The 13341-nt window shown below is 41.9% G+C and overlaps 1 long non-coding RNA gene across 1 annotated transcript in view; it reads right to left on the bottom strand.

Annotated features, from left to right (window-relative positions):
- Positions 1–2704: 2704 nt before the first annotated feature.
- Positions 2705–13341, bottom strand: part of LOC132652341 (uncharacterized) — a 43393-nt gene continuing 32756 nt past the window's right edge. Inside the window, exon 4 of the long non-coding RNA XR_009589838.1 lies at positions 2705–2972. This is a non-coding gene — a long non-coding RNA (uncharacterized LOC132652341). The remainder of the gene's footprint in view (positions 2973–13341) is intronic.

Here is a 13341-nt window from a genome sequence, read left to right on the forward strand (position 1 = left end):
AGCTTTTCTTCACCTGAAACTTGCTCTATGCCAGGCTGGCCTTGAACTCAGATCTGCTTGCCTGGATCAAAGGCATGTTTGTACTCCAGCTGTATCACACAGATCTAGAAGGTCTTTGGATGTGATCTCTTGCCAGAACAGTCATGTTCTGAATGAACATTCCTCTACAATTCTTGTTGTTTTTACTAGTTGTGAGGTTATTTTTAAGTGAAATGTTGATAATTTTTTCTACCAATATGCAAGTTGAAGATATGACCTGAGTTTGGTCTTAGGCATTTGAAGCCAGGGCCCTGTGCATGCTAACCACTTGATCTAATACTGAGATACACTTAAGCCCAGTTTGCTAATGAGCATTTATCAAGCTCATTTACATAAGATGTCTACTTCAGAAGGAATGCTGGGTAACCACAGCAAAAGTTATCATCACCACTTGTAGCGGGTTAGTCCTAGGTTAGCAAAATGAGGCCCCTCCCAGACACCAGCTGAAACAGCTGATACTCTGTGTCAGACTGACAGTCTAGAACCATCTGGGAGAAGGGTCTCCGAGCATGCCTGTGAGGAACTATCATAATTAGACTATCTGAAGCAGATAGACCCACCCACTGTGAGGAGCCCCATTCCCTGCCTGGGATCCTGGACTGTATCACTGGAAAGGAGTGGAGCAGTAGCCTCCCATCGTTGTTCCTGATTATGACTGTGATGTCCCTACCCACCTCAAGCTCCTGCTGCCTTGCCCTTCCTGCCACGATGGACTACAATCTAGAGCGGAGCTAAAATAAACGATATCTTAAATTTCTTCTATTGGGATAGCAGCAGGGAAAGACACTAACACAGTACAGTTCTACAAGTTTAGCATATATGTGAAACATTGGACTAATGGCAATTTACAGCCTGGATATGTCTATTACAGCACATATCCTTTTTACCTCTCCTTTTCTGGGGCACATGATAGTTCCTGATTCATACAAGGTTCTCAACTAAAGCTTGCTAAGAAAGCAGCCTCGCTAGGCACAGCGGCACCTGCCTGAAATCCCAGTACTTGGGAGATAAAGAAAGGGGGGATCAGGAGTTCAAGGCCAGCCTTGGTAACAGAGTGAGTTTAAGGCCACATATAAGGAAGCTCAAATCATTAGCTTTTCCCCCAAACCATGTAAATACTACCTGGATGTAGTAATTGTCAAAATAGTAAGTTAATTTGGACTTAGTTTTTAAACCGTCTTGCTTACTGACAAGTCACTTTTTTTTTTTTTTTTTTTTTTTAAGGGATGATGCATCTCATATTTCACAGGCTGGCTCAGATTCAAGTAATTTTCCCTTCCTGGCTTCTCTTGTTTGAGATGACAGGCAAGTGCCACTGAGCAGGCTTCCAGACCGATTTTTTTTGTTTGTTTGTTTGTTTTGTTTTTCCAGACAGGGTTTCTCTGTGTAGCCTTGGCTGTCTTGGACTCGTTTTGTAGACCAGGATAGCCTTGAACTCACAGAGATCTGCCTGCCTACATCTCTCTGTCTCCCCAAGTGCTGCGAGGACAGGTGTGCGCCACTGTGCCTGGCTTCCCAGACTATTTTTAATATTTTATTGCCTAGAATGGGGGTTGGCAAACATTTTGTATAGTACATATTCTTGGCTTTATGAGCCTTGTGGTTTTTGTAATTACTCAACTCTGTACCAGGGAAGCAGGCACAGAATCATAAACCAATGGGTGTAGCTGTTTTCCAATAAAACTTTATAAAAATAGGAAGGGTTTAAATTTGATTCATGTGAAAGTTGCAGTTTGCAGAACGCCAGTGGGGGTAGTTGCTATTTATTTAATACTTGCTTATTTTGTAACAAGTTTGTAGCAGTCCGATATGTGATTATTATGTACTAGTTAATCAATATTTCTTATTTTGTTAGGACAAATGAGCTGCAATAAATATATTCATATTTATGTTTACCATGAGTATACTTCAAGAGAGATTCCCAGAGGTGCAGTTGCTGAGTAAGATTAGACAGCATTTTGAATCTCACAAAGAGTTTAAACTTCCATTCACTTCCTAACAGCATATGTGCAGTATGTCAAAAGAATTGCTGTGTTCTGAGCTTTATTTGTGGCTCATACTTCCTGTTAAGTACAGAATTGAATGTGGTCTTTCTACTCAAACTAGTATTAGATACTGATGACTAAAGTACCTATTGCCCTGGTGGGCTCTGAAGGTTGGAGAGCACGCAGAATCCTCCGAAGGTGCATCGCAGGGCTTCCGGGTTGCTAACACACAGCACAGGAACCACCAAGAATTTTCTGCATCAAGAATTCCAGCTCTGAACCAGGCACGGTGGCGCACGCCTGTAATCCCAGCGCTTCGGGCAGCAGAGGCAGGCAGATCTCTGAGTTTGAGGCTAGCCTGGTCTATAGATCGAATCCAGCACAGACAAGGCTACACAGAGAAACTCTGTCGGTGGGGGGAGGGGAGGAGAATTCCTGGCAGTGTTTGCTAAAACACAGATATGCTCCAGAGGCTGTAAATCCACATGTCTCTCCCATATCTGTGTATCATACGGAAAGTGCCAAGCCCTGCAGAGATATGCTAAGAAAGGGGAGTCTCTAAGGCTAAAGAAATTAGTGCTGGGGGTGGGCGGAAGCAATGGCTACCACAATGCATCAGGTATTTACTGAGTATATGACTCTTCCCTATGTTTCCTTTTAAGGTGGGCACTACTGTCTTCTCTGTCACAGACAGGAAACGTGCTTGTAGAAGTTATTGGCTTCCTGGTCATGCAGCCATTACATTTCATTTTTTATTATTATTTTTTTTGAAACAGGGTGTGTTAGTTTTCTATTGCTGTGAAAAGACACCAAGACCAAAGGTGACTTATAAAAGGAAGCATTTAATTGGGGACTTGCTCATGGTTCCAGAGGTTTTGTCCGTGATCCTCATGGCAGGAAGTATGGTGGAATGGTGCTGGAGCAGTAGCTGAGAACTTGGCATCTGGTCTACAAGCAGGTGGCGGAGGTGGGTGGGGTGAGAGGGAGGGACGGAGAGAGAGGGAAAGAAAGGAAGAGAGAGAGAGAGAGAGAAAAGAGAAGCTGGATTTGGTGTAAGTCTTTGAAAGCCCAACTCCTCACCTCACTTCGGGCAGTGCCACACTTCCTCCAACAGGGGCCACATCTCCTAAACCTTCCGAAAAACAGTTCTATCAACTGGGGACAAAGCATTTAAACACAGGAGTCGATGGGGGTTGCTTCTCATTCTCAAAACCACCTAGGGTGTGTCTCGTTATGTATCCTTGGCTGGCCTTGAACTACGTGCTACCAAGCTGTGCCTGCCCCTTCTAATCTTACTTTGCTGGAGATAAGAGATTTTAAATCTATTTTAAATCTATGTATTTCAGTTTCCTTTATCTTATAAAGATTAGGGTTTTTGTTTTGTTTTGTTTTAACTGTCTCAGTAACTCAGGTGGGATACAGTTTGAGGATGACCTTGAACTCCTGGCCTTCCTGCATCTATCTCTAGAGTGCTGAGATTACAGGTGAGCATCACCACTCCCAGCTCTTTTAACAGATTTGTAGCTGAGTATGAAGGCACATTTCTGTAATCTAGTACTCACTCAGGAGGCTGAGGTGGGGGGATTGGGCCAGCCAGAGCTACATAGCATGACCCAATTTCAAAAGAAAAAAAGAAATAAAATAACTGAAACCAAACAAACCCGTGATTCTACAACTTCTCTCCCTGTCCTAAGAGATCCTTCTTCCTTTTTTTTTTTTTTTTTTTTGTTTTTTCCTGAAGATAGGGTTTCTCTGTGTAGCCCTTGGCTGTCCAAAAACTCACTCTGTAGACTAGGCTGGCCTCAGAGATTCATCTGCCTCTGCCTGGGATTAAAGGTGTGAGCCACCACGATTGACCTCCTAAGAGATTTTTTTTAAAAGTTTATGTTTCTTCCAACTATATCATACATGTTACAATATCCTAATGAAAAAATAGAGTGAAATTTCATTCATTTGGATTCTAAAAATGCAGAATTTATGATATACATTGGTCATAGGTTGCACTGAGATTTCTGTTCCTGGGAATACAGGATTTAAAACACAATGATACCACTAAACAAACAAATGGTACTTTTCAAGTCATGTAACTTGACATGAAAGTTATCCACTTTTTAAAACGCTCATTGCTTCTGTCTGAATGCAGAACAACAAGTCTGAATTTATTCAGCAAAGAAGCTTTTGTTCCTATGGCATTAAGTAGCAGTTGAATTGATTCCGAAGAAAATAACATCCAACTTCAGATCAGCTCTTGGGGAATATTCAAAGTGAGTTGTTCAAAGACAATTTTTAGAAGAAAATACATCAGTTTATTGCAAGTGCCAGGAGGAAGAGAGAGAGAGAGAGAGAGAGAGAGAGAGAGAGAACGAACCATGATCTAGAAATGTTAATGGACTTGACCCGTAAGAGGCTTTTTGGTGACATCAAGAGGTTGGTTTTGGTAGTGTGGTATGAATGGGATGTAAGGAATGACTAAGCAGTAATGGAACTATCTAGAACGCATTCACTCAGATATTTGTCAGAGAAATGAAGGAGACAAAGGACAGTAATAGTGACAATAAATACAAGTGAAGATTTTTGCACAGAGTGAGAGGATTCTGCATAACTGAAGGTAAAGAGACAGCAGCGCTGGGAAAGGGCAGACTGAATGACATCAAAAGGCTGGATAGAAAAGGAACTATATTAAAAACCGGCACTTTCCAAATACAGTATTTTTTGTTTTTGAAATATATGTAAGAAAATGAGAAGACGTCCACACACTGGGAAGAAACATTTTTAATAAGCATGTGTATAGAAAAGTATCTGTAATGTGAATGTATGGAGTCAACAGTGAGAACAAACAGCCCACTAAATGAGAAAATAGGCAAAAAATCTGAACAGACGAGACAGAGAAGAAGACGTAGAGATGACAGAAAAGTACACAAAATGATATTCAACATCATTAGTCATCAGGAAAACATAAATTAAAATAATCGTGAAATGCTATTCCATCTGCACAACTATTAAAAATAGCCAGGCTAAAAAATAAATAAAAAAGACAACAAAACAGCAGACCCTCCCATACATGGCTGGTGGGAATGGAAAGTAGTGCAGCCGCACTGGGTAAGAGACGAGTGATTTTCCATAAACATAATTTTACTCTCTGAGCTAATAGTCATACTCCTGAGTCTGTACTGGAGAAATAATAACACACAGTCACACAGACACACACAGACACACACACACACACACACACACACACACACATGCAAAACCTGTAAGGGATATTTATAGCAATTTTTCATCTTTCACCAAATGGAAACATGCCAAATGTCCATCAGGTGATGAAACAAGTTGTGGTACATCTGTCATCTGTGCAGTGGGATGCTATGTGGCAATGGAAAGGAAGAAACGACTGCATCTCACTGCATTAGTGACTCTTAAAATTGTTATGCTGTTGGATATGGTGGAAAGCACAATCCTTACGTTTATGAGGCCGAGGCAGGAGGATTGCCTGTTTAAGGCCAACTTCCTCTACCTAATAAGATTTCGTAACATATACATAAACAACAGAAACACTGTGCCGTAGGAAAGAAAAAAAGACTTGTAAGATTCCGTTCATCGTGTGCCATAGAAAAGGGACAAAAATCACACAGTATTTGTAGGTGCTGAATGTGGAGGACAAGAGCTCTGAAAAGCTGCGAGGTAACTTTTTAGGGTGTTAGAGATAAAGCTATCATGATTATTCTTTCAAAAGTTATAGAACTTTACAACCTAAAATGCCGAGTTTTACTATATATAAGTTAGACTAGCCAGACGTGGGGGCACATGCCTTTGACCCCAGCACTTGGAAGGCAGAGGCAGGTGGATCACTGTGAGTTCGAGGCCAGCCAGGTCTACAAAGAGAGTCCAGGACAGCCACACTACACAGACCTGTCTCAAAAAAAAAAAATATACCTTAATTGCTGGGTTTGGTGGTGCATATATATGATAAAGAATATTATTTTGGCATGAAGGGAAATACTGGAGTATGCCTGTTTGCTTGACTTTAAGTTTTATATACGTGTTCATTGTGCCAAAGGAATCCCTATCCCCACTCCAACCCTTCACCAAAGAAACTGCTCCTTTCTCCCAAGTGAGGCTTTCTCCTATTTGCTGCCCCCGTAATGTCATTTACTCTCTCTATGATGTGGCATGCTATATTTTATTGCAACTTCTTACTTAATTCTTTTTGAACCTCGTTGTATTGAAAGTTCTATGAGCTTAAATCACACATCGATCATGACACCTTAATAGAGGGAGACTTCAACACTCGACTCTCACCAACGGACAGATCATCTAGACAGAAGCTAAATAGGGAAATAATGGCACTTACAGAGGTCCTAAATCAAATGGACCTAATAGATGTATACAGAACTTTTCACCCAAACTCAAAAGAGTATACCTTCTTCTCAACACCTCATGGAACATTCTCAAAAATTGACCATATAGTTGGGCACAAAGAAAGCTTCAGCAGATACAAGAAGATTGAAATAATCCCTTGTATCCTATCAGACCACCGTGACCTAAAAGTAGACCTCAACAATAACAGAAATAACAAAAAGCCTACACATGCATAGAAACTGAACAACTCTCTACTAAATGACAGCTTGGTCAGGGAAGAAATGAAAAAAGAAATTGGAGACTTCCTAAAATTCAATGAAAATGAAGGCACAACTTACCCAACCTTAAGGGACACAACGAAAGCAGTGCTAAGAGGAAAGTTCATAACACTGAGTGCCTCCAGAAAGAAGTTCGAGATACCGCATACAAGTAACTTAACTGCACACCTAAAAGCCCTAGGAAAAAAAAAGAAGCAGACACACCCAAGAGGAGTAGATGGCTGGAAATAATCAAACTCAGAGCTGAAATCAATGACTTAGAAACAAAGAAAACAATTCAAAGAACCAATAAAACCAAGAGCTGGTTCTTTGAGAAAAATCAACAAGATAGACAAACCCTGAGCCAAACTAACCAAAAGCCAGAGAGAAACTATCCAAATCAGCAAAATCAGGAACAAAAAGGAGGACATAACAACAGACACTGAGGAAATCGAAAGAATCATTAGGTCTTACTACAAGAGTTTATATGCCATAAAATTTGAAAATCTAAATTAAATGGACAATTTTCTTGATAGATTCCATTTACCAAAATTAAATCAAGATCAGGTAAGTAGATTAAATAGTTCTATATCCCCCAAGGAAATAGAAGCAGTCATCAAAAGTTTCCTTCCCAAAAAAGCCCAGGGCTAGATGGTTTCAGCACAAAACTCTACCAGACTTTCAAAGAAGAGCTAACTCCAATTCTCTTCAAACTATTCCACAAAATAGAAACAGAAGAAACATTGTCAAATTCATCCTATGAGGTCACAGTAACCTTGATACCTAAACCACACAAAGACCCAACAAAAAAAGAGAACATTAGACCTATCTCTCTTATGAACATTGACGCAAAAATACTCAACAAAATACTCACAAGCCGAATCCAAGAACACATTAAAGGTATCATCCACCATGACCAAGTAGGCTTCATCCCAGGCATGCAGGGGTGGTTCAATATACAGAAATCCATTAATGTGATCCACCATATAAACAAATTGAAGGAGAAAAAACACATGATCATCTCTTAGATGCCAAAAAAGCATTTGACAAAATCCAACACCCATTCATGTTTAAAGTCTTGGAGAGATCAGGGATACAAGACACCTATCTAAAGGCAATATGCAGCAAGCCTATAGCCAAAATCAAACTAAAAGGAGAGAAACTTAAATCAATCCCACTGACAACAGGGACAAGGCAAGACTGCCCACTCTCTCCATATCTCTTCAACATAGTACTTGAAATCCTAGCTAGAGCAATAAGACAACTAAAGGAGATCAAGAGGATACAAATCAGAAAGGAAAAAGTCAAAGTATCACTATTCGCAGATGATATGATAGCATACAAGAGTGATCCCGAAAATTCAACCAGAGAACTCCTTCAGCTGATAAACACCTTCAGCAAAGTGGCTGGATACAAAATTAACTCAAAAAAAAGCATATGAAAGACAAAAGGGCTGAGAAAGAAATTAGGGAAACTACACCCTTCACAATAGCCACTAATAACATAAAATACCTTGGTGTGACTCTAACCAGCAAATGGAAGAAAAAACTTCAAGTTTCTGAAGAGAGAAAATGAAGAAGATATCAGAAGATGAAAAGATCTCCCATGCTCATGGATTGGTAAGACTAACATAGTGAAAATGGCCATCCTGCCAAAAGCAATCTACAGATCAATACAATTCCCATCAAAATACCAAAACAATTCTTTACAGAACTTGAAAGAACAATTCTCAATTTCATATGGAAAAATAAAAAACCCAGAATTGCTAAAACAATCCTGTACAACAACAGATCGTCTGGAGGTATCTCTACCTCTGATCTCAAGCTGTACTACAGAGCAATAGTAATAAAAACTGCATGGTACTCACATAGAAACAGAATGGTGGATCAATGGAATTGAATAGAAGACCCAGAAATAAACTCACACACCTACGGATACTTGATTTTTGACAAAGATGCCAAAACCACACAATGGAAAAAAGATAGCATCTTCAACAAATGGTGCTGGTCTAACTGGATATCTACATGTAGAAAAAATGCAAATAGATCCATATTTATCACCCTGCACAAAACTAAAGTCCAAGTGGATCAAAGACCTCAACATAAAACCAGGCACACTAAATCTGTTAGAAGAAAAAGTGTGGAAAAGCCTTAAATTCATTGGCACAGGAGACAACTTCCTGAACAGAACACTAACAGCACAGGCTCTAAGATCAACAACCAATAAATGGGACCTCATGAAACTGAAAAGCTTCTGTAAAGCAAAGGAGACTGTCACCATAACAAAATGACAGCTTACAGACTGGGAAAAGATCTTCACCAACCCTATATATGACAGAGGGCTAATATCCAGAATATATAAAGAACTCAAGAAGTTAAAAAGCAATAAATCAAGTAATCCAATTAAAAAATGGATTACTAAACAGAGCTCAATAGAAGAATATCAAATGACAGAGAAACACTTAAAGAAATGCTCATCATCCTTAGTCAACAGGGAAATGCAAATCAAAACAACCCTGAGATTTCACCTTATACCCATCAGAATGGCCAAGATCAAAAACTCAAATTACAACACATGCTGGAGAGGATGTTGAGAAAGGGAAACCATCCTCCATTGTTGGTGGGAATGTAACCTTGTACAACCACTTTGTAACTCAATCTGGTGCTTTCTCAGAAAATTAAGAGTAGTGCTACCTCAAGATCCAGCTACACCACTCCTAGGCACATATCCAAAAGATGCTCAAGTGTACAACACGAACATTTGCTCAGTCATGTTCATAGCGGCTTTATTTGTAATAGCCAGAATCTGGAAACAACCCAGATGTCCCTCAAAGGAGGAATGGATATAGACATTGTGGTATACTTACACAATGAAATACTACTCAGCAATTAAAAACAAGGAAATTTTCAGGCAAAAGGTAGGAACTAGAAAAAATTATCCTGAGTGAGATATCCCAGAATCAGAAAGACACACATGGTATATACTCACGTATAAGTGGATATTAGACATACAATACAGGATAAACATACTAAAATCTGTACACCTAAAGAAGCTAAGCAAGAAGGAGAATCCTAGGTAAGATGATCAATCCTCATTCAGAAAGGCAAATGGGACATTGGAAGAGGGAGAAAACAGGGAACAGGACAGGAATCTATCACAGAGGGCTTCTGAAAGATTCCACCCAGCAGGGTATCGAAGCAGATGCTGAGACTCATAGCCAAACTTTGGGCAGAGTGCAGGGAATCTTATGAAAGAAGGGGGAGATGAAAGACCTGGAGTGGACAAGAGCCACAAGAAAAGCAACAGAACCAGAAAATCTGGGCACAGGGGTCTTTTCTGAGACTGATACTCCAACCAAAGACCATGCATGGAGATACCCTAGAAGCCCTACACAAATATAGCTCATGGCAGTTCAGTGTTCAAGTGGGTTCCCTAATAATGGTAACAGGGACTGTCTATGACATGAACTCAGTGGCTGGCTCTTTGATCACCTTCCGCTGAGGGGGGAACAGCCTTATCAGACCACAGAGGAAGACAATTCAGACAGTCCTGATAGGGTCAGATGGAAGGGGAGGAGGACCTACTCTATCAGTGGACTCGGGGAGGGGCATAGGAGAAGAAGAGGGAGGGAGAGGGGGCTCAGCGGGGATGAGAGAGGGGGCTACAGCTGGGATACAAAGTGAATAAATTGTAATTAAAAAGAGAGAAAGCTCCATGAGGACGGCAATAGCTTCCATCGTAGCCTATTATAATATCTGTCCATTTGCTACAGAACAAGGAATGATGTTTTTAAGTGACTGGGAGATAAAAAGAAGGCTTGGAATGGCTCAATGAGAGGCAGAGGCAGGCAGATCTCTGTGAGTTCAAGGCCAGCCTGTTCTACAGAGAGCAAGTCCTAGGACAGTCAGGGCTACCCAAAGAAACCCTGTCTTGAAAAAAACAAAACAAAATTTAAACAAAGAAAAAATACTCGGTTTACATTGGCCAGGAAGAGGCCCACCCTCACCATCCAGGCTGCCATCTGCATCCACATCCAGTACTTTTGAGTTGCTCCACCCCAACGTTAACCCATCTATGAGCTGCTGGAGTCTTGCAGAACCAGAGGTCACTCTAGAGGGCCTAGGCCCATCGGCCATACCCCACACAGAGTCACTGCGCCTACAGCCCATGCTACTTGCCTTGCTGGGAGACAGAGAGTTCAGGTACCAAGGCTGAGTCTATCAAGCCTCGGGGACAGCTGACTTTGAGAGTTAGGAGGTGTGTGGCCGTCTGGAGCTCATATAAAACCTGCCCCCAGATGCCTTGCCAAGCTGCAAGATCACACTGACTCTGGGCAACAGCAGGATATCCGAGATGAGTCTAGGCCACTGTCCAATATTTATGGTGTGTCAGAAACCAGAAACCTTGAACCAGAGCAACAACTCATTGCAATGAATATTTTCATGTAAAGCTGTTTGGGCAAAAAATTATAGTGTGTGACACACTGCTCTTCCTTCCTTCCTTCCTTCCTTCCTTCCTTCCTTCCTTCCTTCCTTCCTTCTTTTCAAGACAGGGTTTCTCTGGGTAGCCTTGGCTGTCCTGGAACTTGCTCTGTAGACCAAGCTGACCTTGAACCCACAGAGATCCACCTGCCTTTGCCTCCCCGGCGTGGGGATTACAGGGTGCCGCGTCCAGCCTCACACGGTAGTTTCTAATGCCACTATGACAAATGAATAGGAGATGGAGAGGTGGGAAAAAGTGGAGAGAGGCAGAATTCGATTCCTGAGGACGGAGGCAGGTGTGAGAGAAGGCTGGGGTTGACGGGGAACACTCTGTTAACCTGGCAGGGTTGGCAGCCTGCTGTGTGGCAGCCTGCAGCTTTTGCACACTCAGCCCCCACACGCTGCACGACTGCCCTGGCTCTGAGCAGCAACACGATGTGTGAGGTGATGAATGGCTCATTTCTGGATTGGACCTCCACAGTCCATGCTATGTTGGGATCTGTGGTCCATGCTGTGACCCCAGGCTACACTGAAGTCTGAGGTTCATGTGAGCGTCAGCATTGGGCTGCAGCTGGAGCCCACGTTGATGCCCAAGGCCCATACTATTGCCAGAGTCCAGGTGGACATCCGTTGTCTGTGCTGCCGCAGGAAGTCATGTTAGTGCTGCCAGATGTCATGGTGATGCCTTTGGTCCTGCTGTAGCCAGGAGCCTTGTCGACATCTATGGCCTGTGTTACTGAAGCCATGTTGGTGTCTATAAGCTGTGCTAGTGCCGAGGGCCATGAGAGTGTCTGTGGATTGTACCGAGGACTGGGGCTGAGCTGCTGTTGGGGGCCATGTTGATGTCTGTGGTCTGATGCTGCCTGAAGCCATGATGATGTCCCTGGCCCATACGGTAGCACAGGACAAGCTGATGTCTGTGATCTGTACAGCCAGAAGAGACCAGGACGAGGTCTGTGCTGACCCTGGAGGCCATGTGGATGTCCATGGTCCGTGCTATCGCAAGACACCATGTGGAAGTCCATGATCTGCGCACCCACTAACTGTAAAGGGCAAGGAAGCTACTTTTGCAGTGATATTGATGATTTCAGACTCACAGGTGAGAAAGAGAGCCGTAGGCTTCTGGGACAACTCCTACGTCCCTCACCCCAAAGTAACAGCCTAGACAGGAAGCCATCAAAGAACTCTTAAAAATTGAGAGAAAGATGCTAAAGTGTAGTGCTCCACAATTTCTGGTGGGCGTGCAAGTGGAAAAGGACTCAGTTTGACCATACAAAGGCAACACAAATTGAATTTGTGTGTGTTTTTTTTTTCTTTTTCTTTCTTCTTCTTCTTATTGGAAGGTTGGGGGTCATAAGGGTGAGAGGGTGGACCTGGGAAGACTGGGAAGTGAGTGTGATCAGGGTGCATTAGGTGAGATTCCCAAATAATCAATAAAAATACTGTGTTGGAAAACCAAATCTCACACACACACACACACACACACACACACACACACACGTGCACACGCATTGTAATGGACCCACTGTTGTGGCAGTGGGTCCACTCCCAGTAGTAACAACATGGGCCTCGTGACTTGTCACTTCTAAAAGGTCCTACACCTCCATCTTGTGTCTGATCACTGTTGCATTGGGGACTATAGTTTTAACACACAGATCTTGGGGGATGCATTCAAACCATAGCAGCTCCAGATATTTACAAATATCTCATTAAAGCTTAAGAAGAGGGATACACAAAAACAAATCGGGAGCTGGGTGGTGGTGGTGGTGGTGGTGGTGGCAGCACTTGGGGAGGTAGAGGCAGGTGCATCTGAGAGTTCAAGGCCAGCCTGGTCTACAGAGCAGTTCCAGGATAGCCATGGCTACACAGAAAAACCCTATCTCAAAAAACCCAAACTAAACAAACAAACAAACAAAATCCAGTAAAAGGCACGTAGAAAGAATTGTAGAGCCATGTAAATAAAAACAGGATAAATTATGCCAGAATTGCAATATGTAAGCATATTAAGTATGTGAATTATAATCAGAACACCAGATTAGAAACAAATTTATCTATATACCGTTATTCATAAACATAGATAAAACCTAAAAACATGGAAAAACAGAAAATAAGTGAGTGTAAACATGTATAATGGCTAATTATTTCCCCCGAAGAATACTACTGTAGCAATAGCAATGCCAGACTAAGCTAATCAAAGTTAGGAGTAATCCTCATTGTCAA

This window comes from Meriones unguiculatus, chromosome 2 (assembly GCF_030254825.1).
Source record: "Meriones unguiculatus strain TT.TT164.6M chromosome 2, Bangor_MerUng_6.1, whole genome shotgun sequence".
NCBI classification, from domain to species: Eukaryota; Metazoa; Chordata; class Mammalia; order Rodentia; family Muridae; genus Meriones; species Meriones unguiculatus.